Source organism: Lissotriton vulgaris, chromosome 7 (assembly GCF_964263255.1).
Source record: "Lissotriton vulgaris chromosome 7, aLisVul1.2, whole genome shotgun sequence".
Taxonomy (NCBI): Eukaryota; Metazoa; Chordata; class Amphibia; order Caudata; family Salamandridae; genus Lissotriton; species Lissotriton vulgaris.
This window is the reverse complement of record NC_141695.1, coordinates 1320715266-1320728535: the sequence shown is the minus strand read 5'-3', so window position 1 is coordinate 1320728535 and position 13270 is coordinate 1320715266. Positions and strand designations below refer to the sequence as shown.

The 13270-nt window shown below is 46.0% G+C and overlaps 1 long non-coding RNA gene across 1 annotated transcript in view; it reads right to left on the bottom strand.

Annotated features, from left to right (window-relative positions):
• The window catches only part of LOC147703597 (uncharacterized), a 207868-nt gene that overhangs the window by 86640 nt on the left and 107958 nt on the right, over positions 1–13270 (bottom strand). The window contains exon 4 of the long non-coding RNA XR_015297299.1: positions 333–422. This is a non-coding gene — a long non-coding RNA (uncharacterized LOC147703597). The remainder of the gene's footprint in view (positions 1–332; positions 423–13270) is intronic.

Here is a 13270-nt window from a genome sequence, read left to right as displayed (position 1 = left end):
AAAATGGATGCCCAGAGGTGTAATATCCACACCTTCGGTCACGCCAGCTTTACCTAACTTCCCCCTTTCTTTAGGAACAGTTCAACAACCCCGTTGTTGAATTACTTGTACTTGATACGGGCACATGCTGTTACTGGACCTTCCACCCCTTTGAGTGGTAATTAGTGTCCGTTGATCGATAGATCACTCTCCCTCCTTTTTGATAAATAAGTAATAAACATGTAACCTGTTGCTCTGTAATCTTTCAATTCTCTGTTGGGGTGGCAGTGTCATAGTCATACCACAAATGGAATGTCATTCGATATTGTGAACATAATTATTTTTTTACTCACACAAAGAGAAGCAAGTATTCTCAGGCGGAGCACATTCAGTTTCGCTTATTCCTTTCATGAAACTTCCGGTCTTACATCTGATGGCTTCACCTAAATTAGATAGGAGAGAGTTAGAGTGGTGGGAGAGGAGAGGAGAGAAGAGGAGAGGAGAAAAACGTACAGGTTAAAAGTGAGATCATGAGAAACATACCAGGAAGCATCAAAGAAGGTAATTAGATGGATTGAACTTTGTAGCTAATTGAGCACAGTATTAGAACTAATACATTTGGGATGGAGTACGAGTACAGGTTTTTAGCATTGTTCTATTATTTCCATACTCCACACCTTTATCTTCAATTGTCTGACTCATGAGCCAAAGCAGCTGGATCGACAGATAGAGTGGGACGGAGGCACACGAAGAGCGGCTTTGCTTCCCTCACCATTCAATGTCAAAATGAACCTTTCAGTGCTGCTGACTATAGTCTCACCTTGTGCAATTTCCAGGAGATTGACTACAGTTTCTCTAGGCTCTGCTTATTGGCATCAGTTGTTAGATATCTCCTGAACTGCTAGAAAGAAAACTCATTTTTATTTACGGTACATTTTGGAACTGACTACTAATGTCTATCGGTTCATGCTGAAATGTTAATTTCACCAACTTTTGTCTTTTGATTAAATGACAAAAAAAAATTACCTCAACTAGATGCAGTAAAAAGCATTTGGATCGGTTCAGCTATTTCCACCAGGGCCAGGCCTTCTTCAAATTGTTTTACAGGCATGCAACACACATCATGACCTGAAGTGAGGAGTTACTCCAGCCTGTGGGGAACGGCTACATAGCCTCTTGCCAGACCGGCAGCTGAGTACATCACAAGACAGTAACCATAAGTAAATTTAGTGATCAATGGTATAAATGGTTTACACAGTGGTGGTTGTGACTATTTAGTGATAATTTGCAAGAGTTTCCATAGGAAGAGAATTTTTTGCTTTGCTAATACCTTTGGCACCTTTGACGAATCATCACAAAACTTTTAAAAAAGTTCTTTCACCACAGTTCCTTTCTGGAACTTTTCTGGAAATTTTCTGGGTGATTTGTGATCAGCGGCTAAGAAAAAGAGGGAATCCAAAACTTTGATTCCTCATGATATTCGCCATAGGAAAGCTTTAAAGCTGCTACACAAACAATCACTATATTCAATTAGATGAAATTTTGCTAAAAGTTAGAACTTTACATAGAAAGTATGCTTTTCAGTATTTGGAGTACATTTGTTCAGCCATTTTGACAGTTAGGTGTTTAAAGAGGTTCTTGATCTAGTCACGAATAGGTGTATCAGGGCCAACCTGCTGTGACCAGGAGAGTGCTCCTTAGGATAATAAATACACTGCCCCCAGAGAACCTGAAAAGTTGTGCTGCGATGTTACCAGCGCATTCAGTGAAATACAGAGGGGCTGCTTATAAGCCATTCAGTGTTTCACAGAGTAGGCAGGAGCCCACCTCGGTTTTAAAGAGAGCACTGAAAACCCCATGGAGGTGTGTGTAGTGTATTACTGCAACCGCTTGCAGGGGGATGTCTGGGGCTTCCATAGGACCCTCTTCCCCACTTCCAGAGGGCTGCCTTAGTGAGATTCACTGAAAGTGTAACACATTTTTGTGGTGCACCTTCAGTGTGCCTCCTAAGGGCCATGTCCCCAATCAAATGAGGGACCACCCTCTCATGATAGCGCCGGTGTTCCTTGTGCACCAGCCCTATCAGTGTTACAGTAGGTGCAGCACAAGTGTCACTGGCCCCTTCTGTAATTTCTTAATCCCCTAGGGGCACACAAAGCAGGTGCACACCCCTGTTATTCCCCAGTGGCACTAAATGTAATATGGCCCCTGGGATATGTACGGATTGTCCAAATTAAAGAGGACTAGTCAATCGTGATTGGCTGGCTAAACGATGGAGAGCATGTTGTAGCAGGCCTTACAGTGCTCATTGAAATGTATTGCATTGAAAGTCTGCTTTGGAGGGTCACAAACAGGAGCACATATAAAGGTTGATAACACATTTCAGTCACAATATAAATCCCTTGATGGAAGTACATTACTCATTTTTGGAATTGTGGTATGTTCTAAGGTGATGTTCCCCTCTGACATGTGCTGATCTTAGGTTTTGAGGAACAATTTTGGAGAGAAAACTGGCTTCTCTCATAATTTTTTTCATAGAGCTGGAATAGCAGAGAACGCCCTTTGTATAATTAAGTATAATCATTCGTTTTTCAATATATTCCTGTGTATTCCCTTAAATTATGGTTATCCCAAGGTGGCCTTAAATATGCCCCATGCTAAAAGCGATGTCTCCTGCATTTTACTCTCACGTTTTTCTTGTTGCTGCAGATGCAATATAATGTGTTCTAGTTAGATGCATACTTTATTGTTAGCCTTTTTGAAGGTCAGTGTAGGTGTTTTAATTAGGAAAGTTTGTCATTTCACCCTGGGTATGAGAAGATGGCTCCTGTACCAGCCCGTGCCCACTAATGGTACATCAAAGTTCAAGCGGCTATATGCTCCTTTATTCGACAATGTGAAAGAAAGATTCTTATTTGATTGGTTCTTGGGAATTCGCAGCTGGTGGAAAGGAGTATTGGGTGAAAATAAAGGGCAAATTTATCATAACACACAGTGCAGCAATCCACCTTCCTGCGCTGCATGAAAGGGCGGGGATGCACCATATTAAACATGATACAGCACATTCTTGTCCTTTACTAGCTTTGGCACACTTGTGGCTGCCTAGAGCCAATGCAGGCACCCTTGCACTATGGTGCAAGGGTGCCTGCATTGCAAGCAGGATTGTTTTGTGTAGAAAGGGACACCTCCCTGCACAAAACCAATCATCAGAGGCATTTTTCTCTTTCTATAAGTGTTGCAGAATGCAGAAGACTTAAGAAAGAGGGATCAACGAGGGAAGGCTTAGCATTTTGATGCATTCCCAGTTTTACCAGTGTTGGTAAATTTGGGGATGCAACACAATCCATGAGTGAATGCGTGGGAACAGCCTTCCTCCACCCATGTAACGCATCCCTGGCACATAGTAATGCAAGGTACAAATTTGTGCTGCCTTGCGTTACTCCAGATTTATCAAGCCACTCAGTGCTACGCAAGGTGGCCTTATGTGGCTAGATAAATCTCATTTTGTATTTTGCATCATCTTTGTGACTCCTTGCGTGGCGCAAGGGTGACACAAAGCCATGATAAATATGTCCCCAAATGTTTTAAATGTGTGTTCTTAGTATTATTTAGACAGATTCGTGAGTGATTACTTTATTTCCTTGCCTGATTTTGAACCTTTACTTGGTTCAACTTTAAAGTCCTTATGATAGACACCTGTTGCCAGATTGTACCCCATGCTGATCAGGTATTTTAGCTTAGAATTAAAAAATGTTCCTTTAAGGAACTGAAGCCAGCTTGCTTGCAACTATAACTATTTTGATTGATTCATGATTGCATTTGCTCAAATACATGTCTTTTTTAATATTGATTTAATTGATCATTGAATTTTAATCTGACTAATGAGAAGTAAGCATGGGCGTAAAATCTGCTCCGCTCGCGGATTTTGCGGATTTTCGGTAAATTCGCAATTCGCAAGATTCGCGAATTTCCCGCAAAATCCGCAAATTCGCACGCAGCAGATTTTTTTTTCTTGGTGATACAATTTTGCGGCGTGCGGCGTTCACTTACCGTCATTCAGCGTTTGCCGAGTTGTTTTTCTCGATATTTTGCGAGTGCTGCGCCATTTTGGATCTTGCTACGGGATCCCGCGGGAGTTTGGCGAGCGCGATTACGTCATTGCGGCTTGCTAACTTGCACAGCGAGAGTTTGTCAACGCGAGTACGCCGTGATCATGTATCGCAGGACTTTGCAATTGCGACCTTGTAGATGCGGCGAGCAGCAACTATCTTGCACTCGCGAAAATACAAAATTTGCAATTCTGCACAAGAAATCCACCAGCAAGCAGCATAAACCTTCTGGAAATGATGATTTTTATCTGAATAACTCCTCAGGTTGACATTTGCCTGCACTTTTTTTGCGAGGAGTCCATTTTGGGAAGGGGGGGGTGGGAGGAAGGAAGTGCCCCACAGTCTCCAACTTCCTGTTCCTGTCCAGCAGGCTCCTCCCAGTGCTTTGTCCATCTCCTGGTCACTTTTCATTTGGATCTGGAGCTGGAAGGATTACTTTTTGTGGATGCTGCTGGATATTTGGATTTGAGGCCTTTTTGACTTTCTTTGGATCACTTTTGGATTCGAAATTTCACAAGTAAGTTTGTTTGTGGCATTACAGTTGCTGCAACTACAATTTTGGAATTTTCTATTTTTGGGCTGTTTTGGGGCCTTTTACCCAGGGGTACTCAGTGGTGGGTGGACTGAGTCTTTCTGTGGGGTGTCTTGAATTTAAACATCATGAAGGGGCTGGATGGCTTGGGATTGTGCTGATTTTTCTGTGATTTTCGTTTTTCTGGGCTGTACTTGTGGCCTTTTCACCAGGGGTAGTGAGTGTTGCATGGGCCTAGTCTTTCTGTGGGGTGTCTTGAATTTAAACATCATGGAGGGCATGGATGGAATGGGATTGTGCTGATTTTTCTGTGTTTTTCGATTTTTTGGGGTGTTCATGGGGACAGGCCATGTGGGTGGGGGCCATTTTGAGTGCTGCTACAGGCCCTGGCCATGTGCTGGGAGGGAGGGGGCCATTTTGAATGCTGGCAGTGTTCTTAGGTCTGCAACCATTTTGCCTAGCTTTCAACCTTAATGCCCAGGGGTACTCAGTGGTGGGTGGACTGAGTCTTTCTGTGGGGTGTCTTGAATTTAAACATCATGGAGGGGCTAGATGGCTTGGGATTGTGCTGATTTTTCAGTGATTTTCGTTTTTTGGGCTGTACTTGTGGCCTTTTCACCGGGGGTAATGAGTGTTGCATGGACCTAGTCTTTCTGTGGGGTGTCTTGAATTTAAACATCATGGAGGGGCTGGATGGCTTGGGATTGTGCTGATTTTTCAGTGATTTTCGTTTTTTTGGGCTGTACTTGTGGCCTTTTCACCAGGGGTAGTGAGTGTTGCATGGGCCTAGTCTTTCTGTGGGGTGTCCTGAATTTAAACATCATGGAGGGGCTGGATGGCTTGGGATTGTGCTGATTTGTCAGTGATTTTCGTTTTTTTGGGCTGTTGTTGTGGCCTTTTCACCAGGGGTAGTGAGTGTTGCATGGGCCTAGTCTTTATGTGGGGTGTCTTGAATTTAAACATCATGGAGGGCATGGATGGCATGGGATTGTGCTGATTTTTCTGTGTTTTTCGATTTTTTGGGGTGTTCATGGGGACAGGCCATGTGGGTGGGGGCCATTTTGAGTGCTGCTACAGGCCCTGGCCATGTGCTGGGAGGGAGGGGGCCATTTTGAATGCTGGCAGTGTTCTTAGGTCTGCAACCATTTTGCCTAGCTTTCAACCTTTATGCCCAGGGGTACTCAGTGGTGGGTGGACTGAGTCTTTCTGTGGGGTGTCTTGAATTTAAACATCATGGAGGGGCTGGATGGCTTGGGATTGTGCTGATTTGTCAGTGATTTTCGTTTTTTTGGGCTGTTGTTGTGGCCTTTTCACCAGGGGTAGTGAGTGTTGCATGGGCCTAGTCTTTATGTGGGGTGTCTTGAATTTAAACATCATGGAGGGCATGGATGGCATGGGATTGTGCTGATTTTTCTGTGTTTTTCGATTTTTTGGGGTGTTCATGGGGACAGGCCATGTGGGTGGGGGCCATTTTGAGTGCTGCTACAGGCCCTGGCCATGTGCTGGGAGGGAGGGGGCCATTTTGAATGCTGGCAGTGTTCTTAGGTCTGCAACCATTTTGCCTAGCTTTCAACCTTTATGCCCAGGGGTACTCAGTGGTGGGTGGACTGAGTCTTTCTGTGGGGTGTCTTGAATTTAAACATCATGGAGGGGCTGGATGGCTTGGGATTGTGCTGATTTGTCAGTGATTTTCGTTTTTTTGGGCTGTTGTTGTGGCCTTTTCACCAGGGGTAGTGAGTGTTGCATGGGCCTAGTCTTTATGTGGGGTGTCTTGAATTTAAACATCATGGAGGGCATGGATGGCATGGGATTGTGCTGATTTTTCTGTGTTTTTCGATTTTTTGGGGTGTTCATGGGGACAGGCCATGTGGGTGGGGGCCATTTTGAGTGCTGCTACAGGCCCTGGCCATGTGCTGGGAGGGAGGGGGCCATTTTGAATGCAGGCAGTGTTCTTAGGTCTGCAACCATTTTGCCTAGCTTATGCCCAGGGGTACTGAGTGGTGCATAGGCCTAGTCTTTCTGTGGGGTGTCTTGAATTTAAACATCATGGAGGGCTTGGGATTGTGCTGATTTTTCTGTGATTTTAGTTTTTTTGGGCTGTTGTTTTGGCCCTTTTCACCAGGGGTAGTGAGTGGTGCATGTGCCTAGTCTTTCTGTGGGGTGTCTTGAATTTAAACATCATGGAGGGCATGGGATTGTGCTGATTTTTCTGTGTTTTTTCGATTTTTTGGGGGTGTATAACTGAACTGATGTTCCTCTGTCTTCCATTGCTTTTAGGTGCACAAGACTCAAGAGAACCACCAGTGCCAGGAATAAGTCCTGCAGCGGTACTGTGCGCAGCATAACGTCACGCGACGTCACATCTGGCCACAGACAACTCTGCAACTCGTGCAACTGCGGCCTGCTGTTCTGACCTGCTCTGAAGAAGATGGCCCCCAAAAAAGTTCCCCGTAGCTCCTCTAGCAAGAAAGTTGCCAGTAAGGAGCAGAAGAAGCAAGTTACCAAGGAGACTGGTGTGCTGCCCGCCACGTTTTTTGGGAGTAAAAAAAAAAGTACGCCTGCAGCAGCAGCTGGATCTGCTGGGGACCAAGCTGGGAGCAGCACCCCCGCTCCATTGGGCTCAGTGCCACCACCACCACCACGCCAACTTAAGTCCAAGCCCTTGAGTGCTGCAGAGGCACTTAGTCTAGTTGTTCAATCACCATCGACCAGTGATGTTGGCTCATCGCATGAAAGTAGCTGCAATGTCCCTGAATCAACACAGGTTGTTGTAACTAATCTGACGAGTGTTGAACAACCACAGCCGCAACAACAACCACATGTGCAAGTACAAGCCCAAGTACATGTGGAAGGAGAGGCAGCGCAAGGAGATGCGCAAGCAGAGGTGCATGGAGGGTCACAAGTGCCCACAATAGTTGTTCCTCCCGAAGTAGGGGCACATCAGGAAATTGACAATCAAGGCGAGGTATCATTTGAGGAAGCCACTCCTCCTGATGATCATTCATTGTCTTCCACACCCCTAGCAAGGAAGAGATCAAGGGTGAGGTCTACATCTTCTTCAAGCCCACCTCCTTCTGATGATATGGATGAAAATTGGGAACCACCACGGCCGTCTGAGAGTGAGGCACACCATGATCTGACAAAGGTACTTAAGCGTAAAAGGAAGGTCGTTGAAAAACTCATAGTTATGGAGTGTGATGAGGCTCAACAAGAAGTGGCGGATACTGCTGCTGATGAAGGCTCTCACGACGACGAACCAGGCATCATAAAGGTCACTGCAGCCCCAGCGGGCATGCAACAAAAAGACATTTTGACCCTAGCCTGAGAAGCTGCTGAGCGTGATGATGTTGTCGACGAGGAGGCAACGGAAGAAACACCACAATCATTGGAGTTAACTAGTACACCAACACCTACCGCTTCCATATTTCTTACTCGCCGGAAGGGACCTCCATCCACCTCGACCTCAATTAGTGGGGGTGAAAGTGCAAAATGTACTGAAGTTCGGTAATCCACATCCTCCACTTCATCTGGCATTAGCAGCAGGACCACCACCACCAGTATTGCCGCCTCCTCCGGCCCCCAAAGACATTTCAAGTCCGCAGTTTGGGACTTCTTTAGTGTTTGCCCAAAAAAGGAAAACCTCGCCATTTGTAGCATTTGTAAGTTTGCAGTTAGTCGTGGTAAGTTTGGTTCCAACTATGGTACCGGAGGCCAGAGAGGTCATCTTGAAAGAAAGCACGCTGTCAAATGGTTTGCGCACCTACAGGCGATTAAGGAAGCCCGAATTGCACGGAAAGAAAACGTTGATGTTTCATCTGATGATGACGAGGAGGAAGAAGATGTGTCAAACACTTCACTTACACCCAGTACCCCTGTCAGCAGCACACCCCATGTGAGCCACACTAAGAGTGTGGGAGAGAGTGAGACACCAATGCGAAAAAGTTCATCAGCGAGCATAACTGGGTCAAAGAAATCATCATCATCATCATCCCGTAAATGCTTGGTCCAGGGCAACATTAAAAAGATGTTGTTTACAGAAGCGCAATATGAACGCAACCACCCATTGACGCGTCTGTATAACACTAAGCTGGCTAAAATGCTAGCTCTGGACCTTCTCCCTTTTTCTTTTGTAGAAGGGGTTGGTTTTCTAGAATTAGTGGCAGCGCTCTGCCCTAAATGGAAGGTTCCTAGCCGGTTCTATTTTGCCAGAGTTGCAGTTCCAGCACTACATGAAGATGTGCTGGAGGTGATTGGGGCAGCTTTGCAGAAGAGTGCTGTTCACACTATACATCTGACAACAGACATGTGGACCAGTGGCGCAGGCGCTGATTACATGTGCATCACTGCACACTGGGTCTATTTTTCAGGGGTTAAAGCAAAGCTAAACGCAGGTGTTGACCCGGACCAAGTTTTTAAAGCTGCTCGGAAACATGCAACACTAGCCATGTTTGGCTTGGAGAAACGTCACACAGCACAAAACATTTTGGATGAGTTTAACACAAAGGTCCTTCACTGGCTGTCCTCAAAAAAACGCCAGGTTGGTTATGTTTCCACGGATAATGGCGCCAATGTAGTTAAGGCCATGAAGCAGGGTCACTATTTCAGAGTGCCGTGTTTGGCGCACTGTATAAACCTGGTTGTTAAAAAATTCTTGAGTGATAAAGACAGCCCAGCGTACGAGGTAGTGGAGACCTGCCGGAAAATGTGCAACCATTTCAGCCATTCTTTTAAGGCCCGGAAGCATCTGAGGAGCCTGCTATATGAACGTCGAATGCCAGTGAAAGCACTCATACAGGAGGTGGCAACACGTTGGAACTCAACCTTCTACATGCTTGAGCATCTGTATGAGCAGTATACGGTACTCGATCACTATTTCTTCACAGTGGGTACAGCTCACAAGGACCTGAGGATGGATGCGGCGCAATGGGAAATAGTTAAAAGCCTGACACACATGCTTCGTCCTTTTGAGGTCTTCACGCGTGCAGTCAGCAAGGAGGACTGTAATTTGGGAAAAGCTATCCCATTGTTGTACATGCTGGAGCACCAACTGAAGGCAGTGTCTTCTGTGTTTCAAAAAAATGAAAAAAACCAAGACCCTTTTGTTTTGGCGGAGAAATTATTAGAGCGCCTACAAGGTGATGAACGTCTTAAAAAGATCCACTCAGAACAGCATTACATTTGCGCTACTATTCTGGATCCACGCTACAAAAAGGCGCTGGCAGGCCGAGCATTCTTTCCTTTTGCTGATGAAGATGTTACAAAGTACACACGTTGGCTAGCCTTGTCAGCCAAGAGGTTTGAAAGAGAACGGCAGCTCATTGAAGAAAAAGGCAGTACCTCAGCATCAGCATCAGCAGGCCATCCCCAGTCAAAACAATCCACTTCTGCACCTGTGGCTGTGGCACAAGTGACCTCTCAGCCGTTAAAGACACCGGCAACCGGATCATCTGCACCAGACACAACAGTAACATTGGATGCTGAAGAGGATTGGCTAACTTGGCTTGGGTATGGTTCTCAAAAGGTCACAGCAAAAGCTAAGCTAAGTGGAGGAACCTTGAGTCGATGGTGGAGGACTATCTGAATGACTCAACAGAGGTCTATGTTGATGCTGACCCATTGGCGTATTGGCATGGGAAAAAAGAATTGTGGCCACAGCTCTCCAACCTGGCTTTAAACTACTTGTCTTGCCCACTCGCAAGCGTGTCTTCTGAACGTGTTTTCAGTGCTGCTGGTGGCATTGTAACTCCCAAACGGAGCCGCCTCTCGCCCAAAAATGTGGAGAGGTTAACAATGATCAAGATGAATCAGCACCTCATACCACCAGATTACAGAGTACGAGAAAGCACGCCGGATGAAGACGAGGTGGACAGCAACATAGATGAGGGAATTTCTTCTCTGTTAGGTGACACTGAGCTCACCCTGCCTGAATTCGCAGAGTATGATGAGGAAGCCTTGTTCTTATTCATGGACCCTGACACCGATCCCTGAAAATGAGACAATGAATCAATAACTTTCTTTTTCGTCCTTATTCACTTTTATTCCTGTGTGTCTGTCTTTCTTTGTTGTGCACAGTTAATATAATTCAAACTTTAATTACCTAATCACAAAAACAAGCCCATCAGCAGAACTGTCTTCACTTGTTTGCTTATTGATTTGAAGGTGCCGCAGTCTGCATTCCTCAGGTTCACAAGTTCAGAAGAACATGCTCCTCTATCCTCCTCCTCCAGACTCCTATTTCCATGGATTACGCCCAATGAAGAAAGACTCAGCACTTGTGGGGGTGTTCTACTTCTTTGCGGGTGAGTTGACGGCTCTGGGGCCATTGCTGGGAAGCTCTAATACCGGATAAAAGTGGTTTGGATCAAATCGGAGGCAGAAATTTGTTGTGTGTTTTTGCTGACTTGCTTGCCTTTGAGGTGCTCTTGGGGGGGTTCCGGGTGTTTGTGGGTGAGTTTTGGGGTCTGGGAGCACTGCTGGGACAGTCTAATCTTGATTGCATTTGCTTTTCAGGAAATCCTGTGGTGGAAAACGGGAGTTATGGCCTAGCTGCACAGCGCGTTTGGACCGAAGGCCGAGAAATATTGTAAGTATGAGATTTTCCTTTTTGGCTTTTTGGGGGTGTTGTGCTTTTTGGCGGGTGGGTTGGCGGGTCTTGGGGCATTCCTGGGTAGGTCTAATACCGGATAGAAGTGGTTGGGACAAAATCCATGCAGATTTTTTTTGTTGCTATTTCTGACATTTTGCTCAATGTAGCGTTTTCGGGGGCCTGTTTGGGGGGCTTCCTGGTGTTTGTGGGTGGGTTTCGGGGTCTGGAAGCACTGCTGGCTATGGATACTTAGTTTGCAAGAGGTTTGAAGCAAATCCATGGTGGCAGAGTTGAGTTAGGGCCTAGCTGCTGAGCGCGTGAGGAGTGATTTGGGAAATTGGCCAAAAAAATGACTAAGTCCCCATTTTTGTACTTTTGCTTTTTGGCTGTTTGGGGGTCTTCTACTCGTTTTCTCCTGGGTTGACGGCTCTGGGGCCATTGCTGGGAAGCTCTAATACCGGATAAAAGTGGTTTGGACCAAATCGGAGGCGGACATTTTTTGTGTGTTTTTGCTGACTTGCTTGCCTTTGAGGTGCTCTTTGGGGGGGTTCCGGGTGTTTGTGGGTGAGTTTTGGGGTCTGGGAGCACTGCTGGGACAGTCTAATCTTGATTGCATTCGCTTTTCAGGAAATCCTGTGGTGGAAAACGGGAGTTATGGCCTAGCTGCACAGCGCGTTTGGACCGAAGGCCGAGAAATATTGTAAGTATGAGATTTTCCTTTTTGGCTGTTTGGGGGTGTTGTGCTTTTTGGCGGGTGGGTTGGCGGGTCTTGGGGCATTCCTGGGTAGGTCTAATACCGGATAGAAGTGGTTGGGACAAATTCCACGCAGATTTTTTGTTGTTGCTATTTCTGACATTTTGCTCAATGTAGCGTTTTCGGTGGCCTGTTTGGGGGGCTTCCTGGTGTTTGTGGGTGGGTTTCGGGGTCTGGCAGCACTGCTGGCTATGGATACTTTAGTTTGCAAGAGGTTTGAAGCAAATCCATGGTGGCAGAGGTGAGTTAGGGCCTAGCTGCTTCGCGCGCGAGGAGTGATTTGGGAAATTGGCCAAATAAATGACTACGTCCCCATTTTTGTACTTTTGCTTTTTGGCTGCTTGGGGGTCTTCTACTCGTTTTCTCCTGGGTTGACGGCTCTGGGGCCATTGCTGGGAAGCTCTAATACCGGATAAAAGTGGTTTGGACCAAATCGGAGGCGGACATTTTTTGTGTGTTTTTGCTGACTTGCTTGCCTTTGAGGTGCTATTTGGGGGGGTTCCGGGTGTTTGTGGGTGAGTTTTGGGGTCTGGGAGCACTGCTGGGACAGTCTAATCTTGATTGCATTTGCTTTTCAGGAAATCCTGTGGTGGAAAACGGGAGTTATGGCCTAGCTGCACAGCGCGTTTGGACCGAAGGCCGAGAAATATTGTAAGTATGAGATTTTCCTTTTTGGCTGTTTGGGGGGGTTGTGCTTTTTGGCGGGTGGGTTGGCGGGTCTTGGGGCATTCCTGGGAAGGTCTAATACCGGATAGAAGTGGTTGGGACAAAATCCATAAGGAAAAGCCTTTTGGCACTTTTTGTAACTTAGGGTTTGTTAGGGTTAGCCCTAGCAGCAGGATTGCATGTGTTTCGGGGTGTTCTAGATTTTTGCAACTGAGTTCTGGGAACTTAGAGCACTCGTGAGAATGTGTAATTTTGATTGCAAGTCATTTGAAGAAAATCCATGGTGGGAAAGAGGGATTTGGCGTAGTTAAAGAAAGCCTCTGCCACTATTCTTAACTTAGGGCTCGTTAGGGTTAGCACTTAGCAGTATTTCTATTGCATGTGTTTGGGTGGGGGGGTTTTGGAGTCTTGGAGCGATGCTGGCTATGGATACTTTTGCTTGCTTGCAAGTGGTTTGAATACAATCCACTGTGGGTAAGGGGGTATGTGTGCCTACTTTTACTTTCGAAGTACGTTTTGTCACCAGTTTTCTGCTAGGCCTCGTTTTTTGAGATCTGATTGGGGGTCTTCTACATTTTTGAGACTGGCTTTAGTAAGGGTCTGGGTGGGATCACTGCTGGGAAGGTCTAATTTTGTTCTAAAAC